The sequence below is a fragment of the Rhineura floridana genome, chromosome 6 (genome assembly GCF_030035675.1).
Source record: "Rhineura floridana isolate rRhiFlo1 chromosome 6, rRhiFlo1.hap2, whole genome shotgun sequence".
Lineage (NCBI taxonomy): Eukaryota > Metazoa > Chordata > Lepidosauria > Squamata > Rhineuridae > Rhineura > Rhineura floridana.
Genome location: NC_084485.1, coordinates 89,598,183 through 89,623,811, shown reverse-complemented (window position 1 = coordinate 89,623,811; position 25,629 = coordinate 89,598,183). Strand labels below are relative to the sequence as shown.

The window sequence follows — 25,629 nt, the reverse complement described above, 5'->3', positions numbered from 1 at the left end:
CATAGCCACTTTCCACTTAATCCTCTCCTCCTTCCTCTCCTCATTTTACGACTGCCAGGAGGTTCCGAGACTGCTCTGATGTTACAGATTAACAGACTAAACTGGATGGGTGTGAAGACTGAGGGCAATACCTGCATAGAGGCATAGACAATATTGCAGTGGATGTGCATGGAATCTGTCCACAGTAGCATGATTTTGTTATGTGCCTTCAGGTGGTGACCCTATGAATTAGTGACCTCCAATAGCATCTGTTATAAACCACCCTGTTCAGATCTTGTAAGTTCAGGTCTATGGCTTCCTTCATGGAATCCATCTCTTGTTTAGCCTTCCTTTATTTCTACTCCTGTTTTTCCCAACATTATTGTCTTTTTTAATGAATCAATTCTTCACATTATGGTTCCAAAGTATGATAACCTCAGTTTCATCATTTTAGCTTCTAGTGATAGATCTGGCTTAATTTGTTCTAACACCCAATTATTTGTCTTTTTCGCGGTGCATGGTATCCACAAAGCTCTCCTCCAACACCACATTTCAAATGAGTTGATCTTTCTCTTATCCACTTTTTTCACTGTCCAACTTTCACATCCATACATAGAGATTGGGAATACCATGGACTGAATGACCTTATTTTATTGTTCAGTGATACATCTTTGCATTTGAGGACCTTTTCTAGTTCTCTCATAGCTGCACTCCCCAGTCCTAGCCTTCTTCTGATATCTTGACTATTGTCTCCATTTTAGTTAATGACTGTGCCGAGGTATTGATAATCCTTGACAAATTCAATCTAAAAGGTAAAGGTAAAGGTGTCCCCATACTTACAGTGCGAGTCATTTCTGACTCTTAGGGTGACGTCTTGCAACGTTTACTAGGCAGACCATATATATGGCGTGGGATTGCCAGTTCCTTACCCGGTCTTTCTTTACCCCCCAGCTGGGTACTCATTTTACCGACCACGGATGGATGGAAGGCTGAGTGGATGTCGACCCCTTTTACCAGAGATTCGACTTCCTCCTTCCGTTGGAATCGAACTCCGGCCGTGAGCAGAGCTTCGGCTACGTTACTGCCACTTACCACTCTGCATCACGGAGTGTCATAATTCAATCTACTCATTGTCATCTTTAAAATTATATAAATCTTCCGTTGTCATTACGTTAGTCTTCTTGACATTCAGCTGTAGTCCTGTTTTGTGCTTTCCTGTTTAACTTTCATCAGCATTTGTTTCAAATCATTACTGGTTTCTGCTAGTAGTATGGTGTCATCTGCATATCTTAAATTATTGACATTTCTCCCTCCAATTTTCACATCTCCTTCATCTTAGTTCAATCCTGCTTTCTTTATTATATGTTCTGCATATAGATTAAACAGATAGGTTGATAAAATATATCCGTGTTTAATACCCTTTCCAGTGGAGAACCAATCATTCTCCATATTCTGTCTGTAAAGTAGCCTCTTATCCAGACTATAGGATGTGCATCAGGACAATCAGATGCTGTGGCACCCCCATTTAAAGCATTCTATAGTTTTTCATGATCTACACAGGCAAAGCTTTGCTGTAAAGCACACAGTGATTTTCTTCTGAAATTCCTTGGTCTGTTCCATTATCCAACTTATGTTTGCAATATGATCTCTGGTGCCTCTTCCCTTTCTAAATCCAGCTTGGGTGTCTGGCATTTCTCACTCCGTATATAGTAAGAGCCTTTGTTGTAGAATCTTGAGGATTACTTGCATGAGGCAATAGTTTGATAAATACTGCATTCTCTTGGATCCCTTTCCTTTGGAATTGGGATGTATAATAATAATAAATTTAATTTTTGTATATTGAACGCTTCCAGTCTGTGAGCTATTGTTTTCCATATATGTCAAAATTCGGACAGATTCAGTCTCAGTCGCTTGTAGCAACTCTGTTGGTATGCCATCTGTTCCTGATGATTTGTTTCTTCCAAGTATTTTAAGAACAGCTTTCACCTCGCATTCTAAAATTTCTGGTTCTTCCTCTTACCGTTCTTCCGTGAATGAATCTGTCATCCTGGCAGCTCTTTTATAGAGTTCTTCAGTGTATTGATTCCATCTTCCTTTTATTTCATCTCAGTCAGTCAGTCTGTTGCTGTCAGCTCTACACTGCATCAGCAGTGTCAGGGGGGGCTGGAGATTCCTGGGTCTTTGGCAGGGAAGGAAAGTCCTTAGCCAGCAGTCGGGTTGTAAATCTGCCAGGCCTATCCGAAGCGTACTTGCCGAGTCAGAAGTCCAGAAGCGAGGTCAGTGGAGGTCCGGGATCAATTGCCAAGGAGGTCAGTCAAAGAGATGCTGCAGGGAAACTAGGTCTACACAAAGCCACGCCTGACGTTGCAGTCAGCAACAAGCTGCAGCCAAGGTGTGCCTTATAAAGAGGACGGGGCCATGACGGGGCCATGACAGTTGCCCTGTTGATTATTCAACATCCCTACTCTTGGTTTAAATTTCCCTTTCATTTCTCTAATCTTTTGGAACAGGGCTCTTGTTCTTCCGTTTTTGTTGTCCTCTTCTATTTCTATACAATAACTATTGTAATATTTCTCTTTGTCCCTGTGTACTAGTTGCTGTATTATTGCATTTAGGATTCTGACCATGTTTCTATCTCCTTTTGCTTTTGCTTTCCTTCTTTCTTTAACCATGTTAAGAGTTTCCTAAGTCATCCATTGAGGTCTTTCTCTCTTTTTAACTAGAGGTATTGTCTTTTTCCTCCCTGATAATGTCTCTGACTTCACTCCATAGTTCTTAAAGCCTCAAATCTGTTCCTTATTTAATCTTTATATTCTTCTGGGATGCTATTTAAATTGTATTTTGGCATTATGATTGCTTTGTTGTTGTTCTTCTTTAGCTTTACTCTGATTTTCGATACGGCCAGTTCATGATCTGTACCACAGTCTGCTCCTGGTCTTGTTTTCGCAGAAAGTATGGAACTTCTCCATCTTCTGCTATCAGTTATATAATCAATTTGATTCTTATATTGACCATTTGGTGATGTCTGTGTGCAGGTGTCTTTTTGGTTGCTCAAAAAAATGTGTTGGCAAGAAACACATAATTCAATAAGTCTTTCTCCTGCTTCATTTCTATCTCCTAAGCCCCATTTTCCACTAATTTCTACTTCTTCTCTTTTCCCTACTTTTGCATCCCAGTCCCCCATGAATATCAGAACATCTTGTTTGGTGTGTGATCAATTTCTTCCTGTACCTCTCTGTGAAATCTCTCCAGTTCCTCTTCTTCTGTGTTTGCCATTGGAGCATAGACTTGGATGATGGCTATGTTAATAGGTTTCTCGTTTAATCTCATTGATATCACTCGCTCAATTCTTGCGTTATAGCTCCTAATTGCTTTTGCTGCATCACTTCTCACTATTAAAGCAACCCCATTTCTTCTTAATTTCTCATTTCCTGCATACAATATTTTGTAGTCTGATTGAAAATGCCCCATTCCTGTCCATTTTAATTCACTCATGCCACCTACTGTAATGTTGATACTTTCTATTTCTTGTGTGACAATTTCTAACTTTCCCTGGTTCATGCTTCTCACATTCCATGTTCCTATTGTGTACCTCGTACAACTCCGGACTATCCTTTCTCATCTGTGCACATCAGCCTCTGGGCTTCCATTTGGCTTTGATTCAGTGGCATCATTAGTCACAGTGCTACTCCTGCTTGTCTGTTGTTCTTCCCCAGTAGCTCGTTGAGTGTCATCTGACCTGGGGGTCCCATCTTCCAGCACTATCTCATGTTGCATTTTGGATACTCTATTCATGGGGTTTTCATGGTAAGAGGTATTCAGAGGTGGTTTACCATTGTCTTCCTCTGTCTGGATGCATCTTAGTCTGGTGTCTCAGCTTTGACCATTCCGCCTTGGGTGACCCTGCTAGGAGTCTAGGCTCTTGGTCTAGACTCCTGACCAGAGCTTGGAAGTAACAAGTTACAAGTAACGAATTACTTGTAATTCATTACCATTTTTGAGTAACGAGTGGGTAATTCCTTTACATTTTGATTGTAATAGAACTAGGAGTAATTTTTACTACTTTTGTGAAGTAATTGTAACATTTCCAGAATTACTTTTGGGCATTACTTGGAGGGGGAGCAGGGGAAGTCTTCTGCTCCTCTGATTTGTGGATAAAAATCATGTGCCTCAAACTGGGCTTCTGTGCAGTGCCTCTCTTTCCTCATGCTCGGTGGATGGGTAGGAGGTGACGACGGAGGAGGCAGAGAGTGAGATGGGGTGGAGTGGAGAAAACAATGATTTAAAAAAATGGATAGTGGTGGTGAAGAATGGAGTGGAGGGGAAAAGGATCCGGAGGTCAAGAACATGGATAAAGGAGAAGGAGGCAGCAGCAGAATGGAGATAAAGAACTGTGGAGGTGAAAGATGACTGTGTGTGTGTGTGTGTGTGTGTGTGTGTGTGTGTGAGAGAGAGAGAGAGAGAGAGAGAGAGAGAGAGAGAGAATACTGTGTTTGCACTTGGCACACAAACTGGCCTCCACCACCCGCTCTGGCTACTGTGCTGCATTTGCAGTATTTTAACTTTTTTTGCATCTCAGGGGAAAATGTGTACTTGGGTGAGTGTTCCTTAGTTGGTGGCAGGACAGGGTCTGGGAGGTGGTTAAGTGAGAGAGATTATGCCTGTTGGCTGAGTGGGGGGGTTGCACTTGGTTTGACGTGCAAAGATCTGAGTAGTGGCCTCAGCCTCCCTCCCCACCACCCTTACCAGCGGAGAGACCACCATTGCTATCTTATGAATAAAAATAATTATTCTACTACCTCTGTATGTGTTTGTTTATTTTTAATGTTGTTTTAGGCTGCTTAGATGTGCAGCAGCCAAGGCCAGCACCTTGTAGGTGTTTTTTTCTAAGTAACTGAAATGTAATTGTAGTGATTACTTTGGAGGAAAAGTAAAGTAATCAGTTACTTTCAGAGCAATTGCAATTGTAACGGTAATTACTACTTTTTTGGGCCATGTAACTGTAACTGTAATTTATTACTTTTTAAAAGTAATCTTCCAAGCTCTGCTCCTGACAGCATTGGTCTCAGCTTCTTCAATGCTCTGAAACCCCCTCACCATGTTAAGGTGTGTATCCTAGAGGAGGGGCATGATTCGAGCGCTTCTAATAATAACCTACAGTTCTGAATCATATTTCTTTAATATAGGTCCTGCTTAAACTCCCTCATATTTTAGCTGTTCATGGTTTTCATTCAGTTGTTATTTTATGACACTAATTTTGAGAATACTCTAATTATAGCTACTATTCTTCTTTCTCTTTTTTCTTTTATAGAAATGCCTAAATACATACTCAAAGGAGCTTTAGAAGTGCACAAATGAGAATTAGTGATGTGATAAGCAGGCATCAAAAGCCTGCTGGGGCTTTTTCACTCACCAAACCTCAAATGATAATTAGAATATTTAGATGCTAAGTACAGACCTGGGAAAGAAAATCAAATGGATAGGGTTTTATATAAATAAAAGATAATAGAGATATTTAGTTGTGTGGATTGATGCACTGTGTCAAATTCTGCCATATTTTGCCTTTGTTTCAGCAGAACTGTGCTTTACTTGGAAACATTGTTTGCATTTTATAGCAGAAGGAGACTGGAAAATGAAAATGAAAGTGCTAAAAATAGAATGTGTAGGAGTTAAATTGGTGGAGGTGCTGTAGAGAAATGGTTTGTTTTAAAACACTCACACACAAACACATAATTTTGACCCTTATGTCCCAGAAAATAGTCATATTGCAAATAAATTACACTAATAATATATTTATTAATTAAAATAGTACAGATTATAGACGCACACAATATATAATAATCTTTTTAAAAGCTCTTTTTAAAAAAGCTTTTCATTCTGTTGTATGCTTTTAGCTGCTGGCTCATATTGTTAATACTATGGGTTTATTGCATTTTTTAAAAAAACACATGTAGATAGAAAAAAATTAGTGGGACAACGATTGCTGAATAATACGTACTTTATGTGAGTGGAACTGTACAAGGTATACCTGTCTAGTTCAAGATGTGATAGCTGTCAGGATCTCGCATAGGGTTGCCAGGTCTTCAGTTTTCACCTGGAGACTCCAGATTTTGAGGGTCCTCTCCGGGTCTCCAGGTGAGTAACTTTAATCTCCAGACTCTCAACTTTCATTTTTTTAAAAAAAGTTTCTAGGTGGTCTGGTTCATGAGATATACACCAAAATGTCACACACGCACACCCATTTCTGTTAAATGAGCTGGTAGCTGGCTGCTCTAACCCTGCCCTTTCAGGTTTGTAGCTAATAAGTGAAGTCAGGGTTTTGATTGACAAAGGATTTGTTGATCTCCAGGCTGTAGGTAGACCCTATTGCAAGAAAACTTGTTTTTTTCCTGCTTATCTGAAAATCTCATAAATTGAGTAAGTGTATAGCTTTCAGTCTTTTTCTCTCTTGTGTGCAGGAGTCAAGCAAGTTTAAATTTTCCTGGGCTATTGAAGAGGACAGTGTTTTGAAAACCTTCACAATATGAAGCTTTAATCCAGTACTCACTTTTCTGGGAGTAAAGCTGCAGTGCTAATCCCACATAGACAGAGTAAATCCCATTGAATTCAATAGGACTTACTTTTGAGTAGACATGGTTAGGATTGTGCTGTAAAGTAATGGGACTTTTGAGTGGACATAGTAAAGAATTGTGTTTGTGTTGTAGAACTTTCTCTCCCCCTCCAATCCTATTTTTAAAACAATTAGGCAAGGCTTACTTAGGTATCACTGCTTTTATTATGTAGGAAACTAATACTGATTTTATTGTATTTTTAAATGTTCTGCAATGACCAACTGCTTTTGATAATAAACTATTATATGGGGTGTATGCATTTTTACATCTCCTGTGTGTGTGTTGTACGTGTGTAGTCTTTCCAACAACCCTGTGAGATAGGGTTGTCAGATGGAAACCAAGGTAGCCTACAGTAAGAAATAAATCCCTTAAAATCCAATAACCATAAAAACAAGTATAAACAGTTGCAAAACTGTTGTGATTCATGTGCTTCAAATGTGTGTTGAATGTGCTTTAAAAGAATGGTGTGGATCTACCCTAGATATGATGTGCACTCGTTCGTGAATTGAAAAGAACAATTTTAAAGATACTTTTTTTAAACAGGGGAATGGTTGTAGCTCAATGGTAGGGCACATGTTTTGCATACAAAAGTCCAAAATTAAATTTCTGGAAAAACACTATTGCTTAGAATCCTGGAGAGCCAAAGCTAGTCCATGTCATCAGTACTGAGCCAGATGGTACCAAATGGCCTGAATCGGTATAAGGCAAATTCCTTTGTTCATAAATGGAAAGAGACCCAAAGAGCCACAGGGACTCATGTATTTTATTTACCACATTTATATCCTGCTTTATTGTAAAAGCTCAAAGTGGTTTACAGAAGGAATTGAAACAACAAAATTATTAGCAAAAACAGTTAAAGAGAGGCATTTCAAAACATTCAAAATAATAAAACCAACGAGTTAAAAACAGATAAAAAACACAATAGCTTCTACATACCCGGGTGGTGTTGCCCAAACAAAAATGTTTTTAGCAGGTGCTGTGGAAAGAGTGCAATGAAGGCTTTTGCCTAATGTCAATAGGCAGGGAGTTCCAAAGCATAGGTGCTGCCACACTAAAGGACTGAATTCTTACAAGAGCAGAACAAGTACTCTGTGGCACCCGTAACATGGAAAGCACATGAACTTGGCCTGGTAGCAAATCAGCATCTAGTACAGATTTCAGAACAGAGGTATTATGTGCTGATAGGTTCTCACTCATGTCAGCAATCGTGCCACAGCATTCTGCACCAACTGCAGCCCCCAGGTCACTTTGTGCTGCATGGGGATTTCTGTGACCTTGGCTGATTGGCTGCCAGGATTTTTTTAGTTTTGGTTTTTGGTTAGTGTCAAGAATGCCTGGTTTTAAAGGTTAAAAACTGAAATGGTTCTGAGGCAAAGAATTGTGGGGCAAAACATCTTGTCTGAAATGGGGCCTCTGAGAAGGCCATGAGATTGCAGTTCTCACAGCTGAAGGTAGTTAATTAAACTATAAACAAGAACACCTGTTTATTAATTGAGACTGGTTCTTCAAGGCCAATCGACCTGCAAAAGTTGGTGAGTGTGTGACCGTTAGGTGCAAAAGCTCCAGAAGATTTCATCATCAGGAAGCCCCCTGGTTGGCTAATTAATTCCTGGCTTTTATGGGGCATTTTCTCATAAAAATAGGATTCAGAACTTAACCTTTGTTCCCCTATGTTTGCTGATGCTACCTATGTGGGGTTCCATCTTCCATCTGCTATCCAGGCTATATATCTCTGGAGAGATGTGGAATCATGAAGTATTTTACTGTTTACCTTTATTGTAAGTGTAGACTAGGCTAGACAGTTTTGTTATTTTTATTTGTGACTGTAACACTCTGGATTTTATCTGACCCTGGGGGTTGTGGGTTTTAAGGAATCATTTTACTGCCATATATTTGTGCATGTATATTTTTATTCCAATAAAGCTACTTCTTATTTACCAGTGTGTGTTCATTGCAGGGGAGATTTGGCTCCAAGTCCAGCATCTTGGCCATTTAGCCATAAACTACTGGATATTTGGTTATTTTGCTTTAAGGTTCCAGGACAAGGAGTGTACCTTTGGCTCTTGTATTTGAAATCCTTGGCAGGTCTTTTTCTGGCACTTTGGGTTTTCCCTTGGGGGGTGGCAGTCTACCTACCTTGCAGGGTTGTTTTTTGTTTACTCAACCCTGGTAAGGGAGGCATGGCTTGTGCCTGGCCAGGATGAATTGCTCTAGGTTTGGGAATTGAGTCCTGAACCGGGGTGGTACATGACAGTTAGGAATCCTGACTGGTTGTAGGATGCTGAATCTTCTGCCTTATGAATCTCATATGAAGTCTGTTGTGGTTGGTATGGTATTGCATTTAAGAAATCATCACTAGACCTTGGCTGACTGGCTGCCAAGATTTTTTTTAGTTTTGCTTATGAATCCTGACTGGTTGTGGGGTGCTGAGTGTTCTGTCTTACTCATAGTGGTTGTGGGGTGCTGAATGTTCTGTCTTACCTCTTGTGTTTGGTATGGTATTGCATTTAGGAAATCATCACTATGTTTTTCTTTTTCTATTTGCATTTCATTTACCTCTGACCTTACTCCCTTACATCCATAGAAGCAACAGCAGTGGTTCCATGCGCTCAGCTCCACCCCTTTAAACCCACTGATGATGCATCTTGCTGTTTGCATGATGTTTTGGTTCTTGCCCAATAGTGGTAAAAGAGAATTCACATATTTGGAAGTGTGGCTGCAACAATTCCCAAGCTACTGCCTGTGAAGGTAGACCAAACCTTCTTTATTTTCTTTTTTAGGTTGCTGACTACTCCTTTTCCTATATTAGCACACCTAATTTCTCTCCCCTTCCACCAGATTCTTCTTTATGTTTGTAATAACTGGTACAGAGAAAACTTTTTTGTTTGTTTGTCTCTAAGTAATCTCTGTGAATTGTGTGGGAAATGGTTATATCATGTATGATCGCACCAACAGGGCTTTTTATCCATATATTTTAGGCCTCACCCCAATTCATTTTTGCTTTGTCTTGAGAATAGCAAGTGGTTGCAGTTCTGTCTGGTGAATTTCTCTTAAACTCAGCTTATTCGAGAAAATTAAAATTGCATACATTCCTTTACAAGTACTAAAGTAGCTATTATGTAGTCAACTCAGTTGACTATCAAGCAAAACATGTAGCACTTGGTTGCTCACGCATAGAAGATCAAATTCTGCAGTACCTCTAATGTGTAGTTTCTTTAACATATATTTCACTAGGACAGTTTGCTTAATATCCCAGCCTTAGGGCTGTGTCTAAGCTGTATTTAAAGTAGATCCACTGACTAACTCAATTACATTGATTTCAATAGGTCTTCCCTGAGGGGCAGAGCAATCCAACTCAGGGGAAGCTGGCAGAGGGGGAGCTGGCGGACAAGGAGCCAGTGGAACTTTGGGCTGGATCGAGACCTGCAAGTGCCCCCCGAGGGGCACTTGGTGCTGTGTTAATCCCTCCCTGTGGTTCCTCCCCTGTCATGCCCCTGAATTGCCCCCATTTTTGGGGCTATCATCGGCTTCTGCCAGCTCACTTTCTGCTGGGCTGGCCATCCCTGGCAGACCCCCAGTGGTACTGGCAGGCTCCTGGCACTGCTGCAGCTCAGCTGGGATGGGGGGCTTCTGCTGTTGGAGCCCGGTGGTGCTGGGAGCCTGCCAGCTAAGCTGGCAGTCCGCCACATCCAACTCCCCCCAGCCTAGTATAAATTCAAGTTGGATTGCTCCTGTAATCATTGGATTCAAGCCTTAGTGTTGACTTAAATATAGATCTTCATGCACAGTTACTGTGAAAATTTTATATCAAGCAATCCATGTGTATCAAAGTAACATTTAAATGCTTCTGATCTGTGCATAGGTTTTAAAGGATGGAACATTAGCTTCACATAGCCCAGGGGGAGCTCATACTGATGTGAAACTGTTCAGATGCTGAACTAGCAGGTGCTAAAGTGGCATTTAAACATTATCCTTGCTGAATGGATTGTTTGGACAGGGAAGAGGTTTTTGGTGGCACTCATAGTGGGAGTAGCATCTGATGTACCTCTTAGTAACACCAAGCAGGCAACGGTCTAATTACAAAATCTTTAGCCGTTCAAACATCTAAAATTCAGTACATTAACCAGCAGGTAATGACAGACTGCTGCAGTAGTCCAAGATGTCCGAGAAGTTCTTGTCCATAATAATGTTTCTGTATAATCATATATCTATAGAATGTTATTTGAAATCAATTTCGTTTTACTCACATGTTTGTTATTGGGTTCATTCCTTGAAAAATATATTTCCTTGTAAGCAGCCAACCTCCTAAAACAGAAGGCTGCAACTTAAAAATAATCATCAGTTGCATGGTGTGGGCAGTCGCTGCTATATATTGTTTTGTTGTTTGCTGTTATGTGCCTTCATGTCGATTGCGATTTATGGTGACCCTAGGAATCGATGGCCTCCAGGAGCATCTGTCGTGAACCACCCTGTTCAGGTCTTGTAAGTTCAGGTCTGTGGCTTCCTTTATGAAATCAATCCGTCTCTCGTTTGGTCTTCCTCTTTTTCTACTCCCTTCTCTTTTTTCCATCATTATGGTATTTTCTAGTGAATCATGTCTTCTCATCATGTGTCCAAAGTATAACTTCAGTTTCATCATTTTAGCTTCTAGTGACAGTTCTGGTTTGATTTGTTCTAACACCCAATTATTTGTCTTTTTCGCAGTCCATGGTATTCACAAAGCTCTCCTCCAACACCACATTTCAAATGAGTGGATTTTTCTCTTACCCACTTTTTTCGCTGTCCAACTTCCACATCCATACATAGAGATTGGGAATACCATGGTCTGAATTATTCTGACTTTAGTGTTCAGTGACACATTGCATTTGAAGTCCTTTTCTAGGTCTGTCATAGCTGCCCTCCCCAGTCCTAGCCTTCTTCTGATTTCTTGACTATTGTCTCCATTTTGGTTATTGACTGTGCCAAGGTATTGATAATCCTTGACAAGTTCAATGTCCTCGTTGCCAGCTTTAAAGTTACATAAAACTTCTGTTATCATTAGTTTAGTCTTCTTCACCATCAGCTGTAGTCCTGCTTTTGTGCTTTCTTCTTTAACCTTCATCAGCATTCGTTTCAAATCATTACTGGTTTCTGCTAGTAGTATGGTATCATCTGCATATCTTAAATTATTGATATTTCTTCCTCCAATTTTCATACCTCCATCTTGATCCAATCCCACTTTCCGTATGAAATGTTCTGCGTATAGGTTAAACAAATAGGGTGATAAAATACACCCAGAGCTTGGAAAAGTTACTTTTTTGAACTACAACTCCCATCAGCCCCAGCCAGCATGTGCTGGCTGGGGCTGATGGGAGTTGTAGTTCAAAAAAGTAACTTTTCCAAGCTCTGAATACACCCCTGTCTCTCACCCTTTCCTATTGGGAACCAATTGGTTTCTCCATATTATATCCTTACAGTAGCCTCTTGTGCAGAGTATAGGTTGCGTATCAGGACAATCAGATGCTGTGCACCCCCATTTCTTTTAAATAATTCAATAGTTTTTCATGATCTACACAATCAAAGGCTTTGCTGTAGTCTATAAAGCACAGGGTGATTTTCTTCTGAAATTCCTTGGTCTGTTCCATTTTCCAGCTTACGTTTGCAATATGATATCTGGTGTCTCTTCCCTTTCTAAATCCAGCTTGGACGTCTGGCATTTCTCGCTCCATATATAGTAAGAGTCTTTGTTGTAGGATCTTGAGCATTACTCTGCTTGCATGGGATATTAAGGCAATCATTCGATAATTACTGCATTCCCTGGGATCCCCTTTCTTTGAAATTGGGATGTATATTGAACACTTCCAGTCTGTGGGCCATTGTTTAGTTTTCCATATTTCTTGACAAATTTTAGTCAAAATTTGGACAGATTCAGTCTCAGTCGCTTGTAGCAACTCTGTTGGTATGCCATCTGTTCCTAGTGCTTTGTTTCTTCCAAGTATTTTAAGAGCAGCTTTCACTTCACCTTCTAAAATTTCTGGTTCTTCCTCATACAGTTCCTCTATGAATGTATCAGTCATCCTTGCATCTCTTTTATAGAGTTCTTCAGTGTATTGATTCTATCTTCCTTTTATTTCATCTCAGTCAGTCAGTGTGCTCCCCTGTTGATTATTCAACATCCCTTCTCTTGGTTTAAATTTCCCTTTCATTTCTCTAATCTTTTGGAATAGGGCTCTTGTTCTTCCCTTTTTGTTGTCCTATTTCTATACAATAACTATTGTAATAGTTCTCTTTGTGTTGACGTGTGTGTGTTGTTGCGTGAAACAGCATACATTACGTTGGAGTTAAGTTGAGCAAGAAACTTCTTCAGAGCATTAGATCATGTTAAGAGTCTTTATTAAGACATTACGGCCAACGGCTTAAGAGTAAATACATGTAGAGTTTCTTCAGTTACCCCCCTTCTGGTACATCTCTCTCCAAAGGTAAACACAGAAGACAACCTCTCAGTTCAGAGGCAATACACACAAGACTCAGCTTAACACAGATAGCTGCTAGAACTTTTCCCAGTCTATCGCAATGGTTACCATAGCAACAGCCTTGGCTGTCCGTTCCCAGACTGGGCAAAGACATAACTCCCCCTAGCTACAGTTTTTCAGACTTGATGGAAAACAAACTCAGTGACAGTGCGGTTCAATGGTCAACAATTTGTCCCTATGTACTAGTTGCTGTATTATTGCATTTAGGGTTCTGACCATGTTTCTGACTTACTATGCTTTTGCTTTCCTTCTCCCTTTAACCATTTTAAGAATTTCCTCAGTCATCCATCTTTCTCTCTTTTTAACTAGAGGTATTTTGCATTCTTCCCTAATAATGTCTCTGACTTCAATCCATAGTTCTTCTGGTTCTCTGTCAACTAAGTTTAAAGCCTCAAATCTGTTCCTTATTTGATCTTTATATTCTTCTGGGATGTTATTTAAATTGTATTTTGGCATTATGATTGCTTTGCTATGCCGTTTTAATATGTAACTTGTTTTAGTTTTAAATTTTGTTGTAATTGTTTCTGATTTCTTGTTTTTACATATGTTTATGCTGTATTTTATTATGAGATTTTGAGGTGTTTTTGTATTTTTATATTTTGTTGTACACCGCCCAGAGAGCTAATGCTAGTCGGGCGGTATAAAAATCTAATAAAATAAAATAAATAAAATAAATTTGTTGTTGTTCTTTACCTTTACTCTGGTTTTCGATACAACCAGTTCATGGTCTGTACCACAGTCTGCTCCTGGTCTTGTTTTTGCAGAAAGTATGGAACTTCTCCATCTTCTGCTACCAATTATATAATTAATTTGATTCCTATATTGACCATTTGGTGGTGTCCGCATGTACAGTCGTGTTTTCAGTTGCTCAGATATTTTAGTGGCTGAGATTATGGATGGTCTTACCAGCCTGTCATAATATATTTTACAAATTAAAAAAAAACCACATATTTCATTCCAGACAGAGATCTCTATTGTTCATACTGTATTTTAAATGTACATGTAGTGTCTCTTCTACTACTTTTTACATTGAGGCCCACATCTAATGCAACAGCTATCGGAGCCAATGACTGTCATCAGTGGCTCATCCAGACTTAAAATAGAAAATGATGTATTAATGGGGAACCAAATATCTACAAAATGTGGTTATTACCTGTTTGCCATTGTTGCCTCTGACTAAAATTCATTTGCTAAAAAGAATTCAACCGTGATATATAGTGATTATATACAACTTAAGTTGGTTTGACTTGAGGAATTCTTTCCCTCTGCCTAGATTGATCTACCATTTTGCCCATTCTAAAGAAAATGGTAAGGATTTGAATATTCTTCTCTTGCATAGGAAATAGAGCCTATATTCATTATGTGAAGGATAAAATTCATCCAGTTATGATTTATGATTAGGTAGCTCAATTTTCCTGTGTGCTATAATAACGTGAAAACTTTGTGCATACTTGAGAACAGTGCCACAGAAATGCATGCTCAGTTAATTTAGAATATGAATAAAAGTAAGCATCATGAGCTAGCAACTGATGGAGGTGAGGAATCATGTTTGGTGGTTGTAAAAGCAACCCCATTTAAGTAGCTGGCATCTTTGTAAGCCAATTAAGGAGCTGGAATTTGAAAAGAGCCTGCCTTTCAAGGGAGAAGGCACACATTCTGGGTCAGTTAAAGGAGGGCATGAGAATTCTCAGGAAGTTGAGTAGCAGAGTAATAAAAGAGTTAGACTATTGTTTAATAGACTTATTTGTTTATTTAGCAGCATCAGGGTGCATGGTGCTTTACAGAGTACAAGAGGATAGATCCCTGCCTCGAGGAGTTTATCATTTAAGCATTTAAACATTTCATGGGGTGACAACAGAGGAAGAAGTTGAGACAGGGCAAACAGGGAAAGAATATGTGATTGTTTCATTTATGTAAGCAGAGCTTGGAAAAGTTACTTTTTAAAACTACAACTCCCATCAGCCCCAGCCAGCCTGGCAACTGGATTAGGCTGATGGGAGTTGTAGTTCAAAAAAGTAACTTGGGAAAAGCTCTGTATATAAGCTTAGCCATAGTTATAGACTAGCAGAGCAAACTTTAGGAAACCAGAGGAACTGACTCTGGATTAAATTAAGCCAGTGTAAGGTATCCTTATTTCAAACTTCATTCAGGAGCCAGGCTATGGCCATCTGAGCTGGCCAAAGCCTCACAGAGAGAAATCAACCCTTTCAAATAGAGTTCAACTTTACACCACTATTTTTGCTGGTATAAGATTTGCTGGGTTGCCATGCCATGTGACTGAGCAAAAAGAGGGTTGGAATAGGTGTCTCTCCTTGGCCCATCCTGCCATTCCCCCAGAGCACCTCTTTTTGGGGACTTTAACTGGTGTAAGTTCTGCCAGCTGAGCCCCAGCTGACCCAGCATAGAGGGAGTTATGCCAGCATAGTCCCAACTGAGTCGGGATGAGATACAGCCCAAGATCCATCTATTCCAAATGTGCTCATCCTGATGAATGTTGGGTTTGGATTGCAGTGTTGGTTACAGTAGGGCATGGAAACTAGGAGGTTGAGCCAAATACCTCACTAGGGGTGTGTGGGAGGTGCTGACCGCACCGGGTGACACTATCCGAGGGGGTGACACCCACAGCAGCCCCACCCCTAGGCACCGGGAAGCGGGGCAGTTGCAGGGACCCAGGGAAGCAGCAGGAGCAACGACAAAGGGCGCGCCAGAGAGGGGGAGAGAGAGAGAGAAGCGACCCCCGCCCCCAGCCAATAAGCCACGAGGGCCCACCCCCAGAGGAGAGGCAGTCTGCGGGGCCAATCGGCTGCGCCCTCCCATTTTACCTTCAGCCTCCCTTCCCTCCCCCTGCGAGGCCAGCGTCCACGCCCCCTCCTGGTTGCCTGGTGAAGCCTGAGGCCTGGCTGGGGCCTGCTCACCACTTGCTGCCTGCTGAGATGCTGCACAGTTTCAAGGCCGGAGACCTCGTCTTCGCCAAGATGAAGGGATACCCGCACTGGCCCGCCCAGGTAGGTCTGTGTGAGAAATATTAAAAGAGTGGGGAGGGAGGGAGAAAGAGCACCCCTTGTCACCTGGCAACCACGCCCCTCCCTCCCTCCCGCACTGGGTGACACCAACCCTAGTGACGCCACTGCTCACAGAACAGGTGGATTTTTAGGTGAGATTTGAAAGGAATAAAAGAGGAAGTAATTTGAGATGAAGGAACAAGTGTTCTGGGGAAGAATTCCAGAGACAGAGGGTAGCAAGGGGGAAACAGCTCATTAGAAGTACCAGAGGGGGACTGGTCGATTGGGTCAGGGGAGTAGTTAATGCCTCTCTACAACAAGGCAGAATTCCATCATGCTTAACGGAGGCAGTTATAAGACCACTGCTGAAAAAGCCCTCCCAGGATCCCTCTTTACTAGGTAACTACCGGCCAGTCTCCAATATTCCATTTTTAAGCAAGATAATAGAGCGTGTGGTGGTCGCCCAACTCCAGAGATTCCTGGATGATACGGATTATCTGGATCCATTTCAGTCTGGTTTCAGGCCTGGCTATGGGACAGAGACGGCTTTGGTCGGCTTGGTGGATGACCTACGCAGAGAACTGGACAGGGGGAGTGTGTCTCTGCTGGTTCTACTGGACCTCTCAGTGGCTTTCGATACCATCGATCATGGTATCCTTCTGGGCCGCCTTGCCGAGATGGGACTTGGGGCCACTGTGTTACGATGGCTCCATTCCTTCCTGGAGGACCGAACCCAGAAGGTGGTACTTGGGGACTCCTGCTTGACCTCTTGGCCATTGACCTATGGGGTCCCTCAGGGTTCCGTTTTGTCCCCCATGTTATTCAACATCTACATGAAACCACTGGGAGAGGTTGTCCGGGGTTTTGGGGTTCGGTGCCATCAGTATGCTGATGACACTCAACTCTATTTCTCTTTTCCACCTTAAGCCAAGGAAGCCGTACAGGGCCTAAACCAGTGTCTGGCATCAGTGATGGACTGGATGAGGGCAAGCAAGTTGAGATTAAATCCTGACAAAACAGAGGTACTCCTGGTCAGTCGGAGGGCAGATCAGGGAATAGGGATTCAACCGGTGCTGGATGGGGTCGCACTCCCCCTGAAGTCTCAGGTTCGCAGTTTGGGTGTACTCCTGGACTCAGCTTTGAATTTGGAGGCCCAGATTGCTGCTGTATCCAGGAGCGCATTTGCCCAATTAAAACTGGTGCGCCAGCTGCGCCCGTTCCTGGAGCTACCTGATCTGACTAGGGTGCATGCCTTGGTTACATCCCGCTTAGACTACCGTAACGCGCTCTACGTGGGGCTGCCTTTGAAGACTGTTTGGAAACTTAAATTGGTACAAAGAGCTGCAGCCAGAGTGCTAACCGGGGCTGGTTACAGGGACCATACAACTCCCCTGTTACAACAGCTCCACTGGCTGCCAATTTGTTTCCGGTCACCATTCAAAATGCTGGTTTTGACCTACAAAGCCCTATATGGCTCAGGTCCAGACTATTTGACAGATCGTATCTCCCTACATGAACCTGTCTGGGATTTGAGATCTTCAGGTGAGGCCCTTCTTGTCTTCCCCACACCTTCGCAAGCACATATGACGCGGACACGAGGTAGGGCCTTTTTCAGTGGCCGCCCCTAGGCTGTGGAACTCCCTTCCGAGCGAGGTGCGATCAGCTCCCTCCTTGCCGTCTTTCTGGTGACAAGTAAAGACTGTTTTATTTCAACGGGCATTTGGGATAGAGAACGACCAGGATTAAGTGTCATAGGTTTGGTGACTACATTATATGATTTTATTATTTTAAATTGTCCACTGTTTTTAACCTATATTTTATGGTTTTAATTTTTCTCATAGTTTAATTCTTTTTTAATAATATACTCTGTATGTTTTAATGGTGTTGTTTTTAGTTGTAAGCCGCTCTGAGTCCTATTGGAAAAAGGGCAGGGTAGAAATAAAGTTTATTATTATTATTATTTATTAAACAGCAGACTCTTTTGAGGAAGGATGGGGTCATGAAGGATGGTGGAACTGGACAGTTATAGGCAAATAAGTATTAGTAATGTAAGAGCAGAGAGATAAAGGAAACAAGATTTTCCCAACAACATGGAGGGCTTTGAAGGTAACATCAAGGAGCTTGTGCTAGACCTAGGAGTGCACAGGAAGCCGGTGTAGAGGTTTTTTTTTTTAATAAGTGTTCTAGTTTTGTTTTGTTTATCTATATAAGCCACCTTGGGACAGCTTTACCCTGATATGTAGCATAGATTTTTTTTAAAAAATAAAAGCTTTACTAAGCTTTCATGAAATGCTCTCTTATGTAAAGATAATACTTTTATAGAAGCTTTTATCCTCCTCTTCCTCCTTCTGTGGGAAGGGATAAAGGGAACAGATGCTTCTTTCCCATATTACTGGACTTAACAAAACTCTGTGTTGATCTCAACACAATAAGAGGCAGGCAGAGCAATCATAAGTATAAGAAACTGGTGGAACCTATGCTGCCTTAAATTAAACTGGAATAAACTACCCCTATTCCAAACTCCACTCAGAAGTGGGGCTACTACCAGGTGAGCTAGTTTGAGCCTGGAAGAGGAAAAACAAGCCTTAAAATAGAGTTTGATTCAGTTCCACTGAATTGCCAGGTCAGGTGACTGAGTGGAAATGTTTGGAATAGGTGTAAGTCTCCCCTTACCCCTGGTTTGGGACTTACACCAGTGTAAATTCTGCTAGCTTAAGTTCCACCAGTTTATTTATTTATTTTTTTATTATAGTTGTATACCGCCCCATAGCCAAAGCTCTCTGGGCGGTTTACAGTAACTAAAAACAAATACAATTTAAAATACATCTTTTAAAAAACAATTTAAAACACAATTTAAAATAAACAATATGAAACACAGTTGAGACATCCCCAGCTGAGCCAGGATGACGATGTTATACCAGCATCGCCCCAGTTCAGTCATGGGTCAGCTGGAACAGCCTAAGATCCACCTGTTCCAAACTCACGCATCCTGGTGGATCCTGGGTTTGGCCTGTGCTGTAAGTCGTTTTCACTCCTCACCACTTTTCTGAAGGGAGGGAAGAACAATAGTAGCTCAGGCTAAAACACCCATCTGCTCGAGAGACAAATTTTAGCTAAGTCTCTAGAATCTCTCATAAACATACAGAAAATATCCACACACAAACATGATACCTTCCTATTAAAACCTATTATATATTTTTAAAAATTAACAAGGTAAATGAAACTGTACTTTTTCCTTGCATACGTTAGCATGTACTAACTGAGCAACTGAAATTCTTGTGACATCCTGTGATTTCCCCTCCATTATGAAAATAATTATTTGTCACCAAACCATAGTTTTAGCTACAAAGCACATTTTCTAGTATCAGAAAAAAGGAGACCAGCAAGATCGGTTTTCTTAGCCACTAAAGTGCTATTCACAATCCATTCAGAAATCACTAATATATTTTCAGAGAGATACAATATATTCTGCAGAAAGGAGAGGGCTGTCCCAATTCACATAGAAACAATTGGTTTCATGAAATCGAAATTATGTGAGTGTGTGGAGGAAGGCATGGATACATACTTTCCGTATCTTATGTCTACTTGTACCAGCATAATCCTTTTTATTTACTGGAGCTGACCTTAAGAAAGTGATCAGTGAATTGTCCAATAAACATTGAAGCCAATTTTTTTCTTCGATTCTTGAATCAAAGAAATAGCTTCCTGCCCAGAAGGCATTCGTAAGATTAATTATGAATGAAAGTAAGATATTAAAATGGCTGTTCTCACACAAGGGACAGGATTTATGCCACTGCTGAATAGTAAATGATAATTATGGACAGACTTCACAACTGAGGTCAAAATCATGAACAATATAATCCTTTTTTTAATCAACTCTGCAAAAAAGTAGATACTACCTTAACAACATTTTCTAAGAAACGTGATGCAACTAACTATTTCTGAGCTATATAAAATGGTAGAAAGAATGCTTGACTAAGAAGAATAAGGATCCCAGATAATTTGAGTTCCCTTTTGCCTAATCAGTTCAGTTTTAGAAGAATCATATCGCAAGGAGAGCAGACAAATTATGATTTGTAGTTTCTGTTTGAAGATATATAGACACTGTTTTTAGTAGTTCACAAGCTTTGTAGAAGATCCTAGGTTCAATCCCTGGATTTGCTTGAGACCTTGGAGAGCTGCTGCCAGTCAGTATAGAGAATGCTGAGTTAGATGGATCAGTGGTCTGTTTCAGTGCAAGTCAGCTTCCTATGTTCCTATGTTACTGTAGTCCCATCTCCATCCATATCTCAACTTCCAAAGGACTTGAACATGTGATCTACACATGTTGCCTTTGTTGCTTACACTTCCGCTCTTTTCTTGGTCCTCTCTGGTCTAATCTAGTCTATTTTTCAACCTTTCCAAATGAAACTGCTTTTTCCAGGTCTCCAGATATCTTCTGAATATTTAACAGTTATCACGGGCAGAGCAATCCATCTAGTTGGAGGCTGGCAGGAGCGGAGCTGGTAGAAGGGGCCACCACATCCAGCTGCCATTCAGGAGCTTCTGGGAGGGGACAATGCTTAATGCACCAGCAGGGTGCAGCAGAAGGAAACAAAATGCATGTTTGCTTCTGCCACCCCTTTTGCTGGTGTATCGGCTGCTGGGACGGAGAGCCACAGGAAGCAGCCGAACAGGACCTGGATGAAACAACCCTCCCCATAGTCCCTCTGCTGGCACATCCCTGGAACACCCCTTCTGCTGGCTCCCCTTTCTCTGGGCTGGGCTTCTCCGGAGGATCTCTGGAGAACCAAGACTCAGCTGGAGATCTGCCATATCTAACACCCCTCAGCCTGGCATAAATAGTGTGTTGGGAGTTTGTGCAGGCCCCACCCCTTACCATAAAGTTATGCAGTTTTTCCAAAAACATTTTAAGATGCTACTCTGTTCCTATGCTCTTTTCTCCAACCATGTGGGCTGATATTCCTGCCCATAGATGCCCATTTAAATAACTGAGACAGCATACATTGGACAACAGCCCCAGGATTGCAGTGGGTGGTCTGGCTGCTCAGGTATGCAACACACACAGCATGATCCCAAAACTCTGGTCTGCAGAATCATGCAGATTTTGCATTCCTGTTTATTAAAAATTGTCCCAGGGCGCCTCTGCCTTTTGCAAGAGAGTCGCTAACCTGTTGATGATGCTTAAGAGTGCCTTCCCCCCACTGCTCCCTAAAAGAACTAAAAACTTTTTTGTTTCAACCAGGCTACCAAGGCATGTAATTTTGAAATGTATAATTGCTTTAAAATTGCTGATATTATTGATATTATGATATAATTTTATGTGAACCTGTTTTTAATGATTGCTTTTATCAGCATTATTTTAATGAAAATCTGTTTTTGTTATTTTAATGAATATTTTATATTGTTCATTGTAAAACCACTTATAACTTTTCTGTTGATGAAGCAATATATAAATGGGCAGAGCAATCCAACTCATGGGAGACCAGTGGAAGTGGAGTCGGCGGAAGGGGCTGCCACATCCAAGTGCCATCTAGTAGCTGCAGGGAGAGAAGGATGCTGGCTGCACCAGCAGGGCGCAGCAGAAGGAAACAAAATTAATGTTTCCTTCCATCACCCTTTTTCCCAGTATAGCTGCTGCCATGCCAGAGAACCACAGGACCAAGCCAAATGGGCATGGGATGTGACATAAGTCCCACTGCCATCGGTTCTGCCCCAACACCCCCCCAGAATGCCCTTTTTGGGGCCTTCCGCCAGCTCCACTTGCACCAGTCCCAGCTGCTTAGGCTGGGTCACAGCTCTGCCTAGATGGCAACGGAGTTTCCTGGCAATGCTGGGGTGGCACCTGGGGGGACTTCTGCCGGCAGAGCCTGGCAAAGCTTTCCTCCTCCACCACAGCTCCACCACATCCAGCTGCCCCTCAGCCCGGTGTAAGTAGCAGTTGGACTGCACCCTTGGTTAAATAAATAAATAAGATGATAAACTGTGTGTAGGCTGCTGCACTTCAGATTGTGGGTGGGAGTGTACTGTGCACATGTTCAGTGCTCCTCATGCAAAAACAATAATGAAATCCTTACACATAGAGAACTAGATTTCAGGGAGAAGGGAAGACTAGAGCCCGTCTTCCTGACATGTTTTCTTCATGCTGAGGTTTTTTTAAATGGTGGAGCGCTCAATCATGGGAGCCTCCACCTGCAGTTTGGGGTAGCACAATTCAGTCACAAGTTTACAAACTCAGTGAAAAATAGGCCTAAATTGAGAAGCTTTCATGGATCTGTGACGTCCTTCCCCACCTGTGACCACTAGTGATGTCTTACCACTGTCAGGCCCACCTTATGATGTGCAGCCCACCTCTGGTCACCCCCAGTCAGGAATGTCAGGTTTATTTTTACCTTTCACCGCACTAGCATAGATCTCAAAAGATCCCCCTGCTAGGCCACACTACCCAACACTCTGTATCCCTTATAGCCTATAGACTGTGCCTTAGTCTCTGCCTGGCTATCTCGATACCTTGTGTCTATGGGTATAGGTAATTCCCAACCCCCCCTGCAGCCTCTTGCACTGAAGCTTACAGCCCTGGGTTTCTCTGTGGTACTGGATACAATATCTTTTCCTCCGCTGCTGCCACCATTCGATACAATTACTGTTCAGCCTTGGTTACTCTGCCATCCCCCCTGGATTGTGTATCCCAGCTGAAGAATCAGGCTTTTAGTAAACCAAGAAATATTTATTAAGCATTAGAAATAACAAGATTACTTAAGACTTTGTTGACAAGTGTATGGTTTCATATATGTTCTCTTATGTACTTTACTTCTTAATAATTGCCTCAGAACTCCTATTTCACTCTCTCAACAGCCACCTTATACTCTCCATACCAACCACTCCAACACACCAACAACACACCACCATCACACCACCACCACACACCACCACCACAACACCACCACCCTGATTCAACTGTTATCCTCTCATTTATACTTCCAGCCATTCAAACACTCAGCCAATCATCCAGCATTCTACAGCTCATGTACTCCCCCTCCTCACTCACTCCACTTACCATATTTCTTATATTATACCAGCACTTACCATATTTACATTACAAATCAGGAACATCACAGGATCACCCTAACCTAATCTTATCTTCCTTTCCATTTCTGAATATCTGAGTTAAGAGTCCCTAGTTTGGCCTTTCCAGCTATTCTGTTGATGATTGCAAGCCCACAGAGCAAGGGAATTTCTGTGTTCTCTATAGAATCCAGGAGCATTCTTGGCACTAAGAATTTTTTGGAGGCAACAGTAATCTGACAGTTAGATTATAATCAAGGTCACTCATAATCTTTGTTTGCATAGTGGCTATACTTAAGTAGTTGTATACACATTATACTTATTTCTTTTTTCAAATGTAAATGTATGAAGATATAAAAAAGATAATATGAACATAAAGATATTAAAATACACGTTGAACAAATATATTGCTTTGTAAAAATATTATAGTGGGTTGTTTTCATAGCACAATATAATATTTGTTGCATCTCCAGATTACCTTACCCCTTAATAATCAATATAGTCATAGACATCTTGGAAAGCTTAACTGCGCATGATAGCTACTAGTACTACACATTGTGGGTAAATCATTAACAAGGAATCAGTCTTGATTTGCATCATTTTAGCTATTTTGGCATGAATTTGCAGATATCACATCCTCAGTAGTGCTTCTGAGTGTAGCTGGGGGGAAAAGCCATATTTTGTCCAGAAACACACTAAAAGCTTTCTACATGAGCAAGAGCAGGCTCAGTCAGATTTGTTACAAGTCCTGCCATTCATTGTAGAATTTAGGATGGAGATTTTCTCCCAAGCAGTGTTACCTATCTCCAACATTTGTAAAAGATCGGTTATGACAATCCTATACATGCATTCTCAGTTTATTGGGAGACTTCTGCCTAGCACTTTCCAGCTTTTTCTCCACAGCAGCGGAAGTGAAGAACTGACATGTGTGCTACGTGATGTACTTTCTCTGCATTGATAAAGTAGTGAGAAATATATGGGAACTTTCTATTTTGCTTAGTTTTGTTGCCTTGATTCATTATTTGAGTGCAGAAGTGGGATTATCATAACCTTGACAGCTGGCATTACACACATACATTATTGTTATATTGTAAGTTAACTCATCAAAAGACTTGGCAATATAAATGGCAGTAAATGCTGTCTGGCACCCCCTGTCCCTGGGCAAGGTATGACTAAAGCCAAACAGATTTTATATATGTAATTTGTAGAAGTTCACCTTGTGGCTTTTTTGTGCTTTATGTGGGCTTCTTGTCTGGTCAGCTGAGCAGGAGAAATACCTGCTGCTGACTAGTATCAAGCAGGCTGTAAGTATGCCTCATGCTTTCAAAAGTGCTTACTAAACATTCAGGTAATGTACCATTAACTCAGGGGCATTACATACACTTTTTAAACTATTTGTAACTCTGATATTACTTTCAGAATTGTGATACTATACTCAAAGGCAACTATGTGACTGCTATTAAAAGAATTTTAATGTACTTCTGTGAATAAGTTCTTGTTTTGTACATAACTGGATATTTCTTTGGCACACTTACATGCCACCCCTCCCCAGAACAAGCTCATGTAGTAGGCTGGGAGACTGTGATTTGCCCAAGGCCAATCAAGGAGCTTTTACTTTGAAGAAAACAAAAAAAGAACTTGGGCCTCCAACATCCAAATCTCCGCACTCTAATCATTATACCACCAAACTAGTTCTAAATATATTCACATGGAGATAGCTAGATATTCCTATACATGTTTACTCCCAATAGGTCTCATTGAGTTTAATGCAGTTTTGTGTTGATAAGTGGGTTTTGCAGGCTCAGCATTGTGCTGCTGGAGATGTATTTTTCTGAGACTCTATTCAAGTATGTCGTTCTGGAGCTACAGTTTTCATGGTAGTTCTGTGAAAAGTAGAAAGGTATTGCTTAAGTGTTTGTCATGTCCTTATTAAAAATACCTTTTTTATATAAAAAAGTTTTCCCACTTGCATACACTATGCAGCACAAATAATCACTTGTAGCAAATGGTTTACTGAATTAAGGATTGTATTCCATGCACTAAACTATGTCAGCACCAGGCGTGACTGACGGCTAGTTCACACAGAGATTTTGTGCTGGTCTGGTGCTGTTCACAGCCCCTTTTAATTTGCATGGTTCACATGATGTGACTGGCAATCAGCAGCTAAAACACAGTTTTCCCCTTTAAATCTGAAGTAAAAACATGCTGTTTTAATCTGAAAAGGGAAGGTAAAAACGTCTCCAGTTCTGTATCTCTAGGGCAGCCTTTCCCAACCAGTGTGCCTCCAGATGATGTTGGACCACAATTCCCATCTTTCCTGACCATTGGCAGTGCTGGCTGAGGCTGATGGGAGTTGTGGTCTAACAACATCTGGAGGCACACTGGTTGGAAAAGGCTGCTCTTGGGGTTTGTAGATGCTTTGATCCGATGCTTCCCCTCTCCACACCCACTCCCTCCTCC

At 41.3% G+C, this 25,629-nt stretch overlaps 1 protein-coding gene across 2 annotated transcripts in view; it reads left to right on the top strand.

The window, feature by feature from the left end:
* The window catches only part of BEND5 (BEN domain containing 5), a 1,596,389-nt gene that overhangs the window by 345,052 nt on the left and 1,225,708 nt on the right, over positions 1–25,629 (top strand). The gene's annotated exons all lie outside the window — the stretch shown is intronic.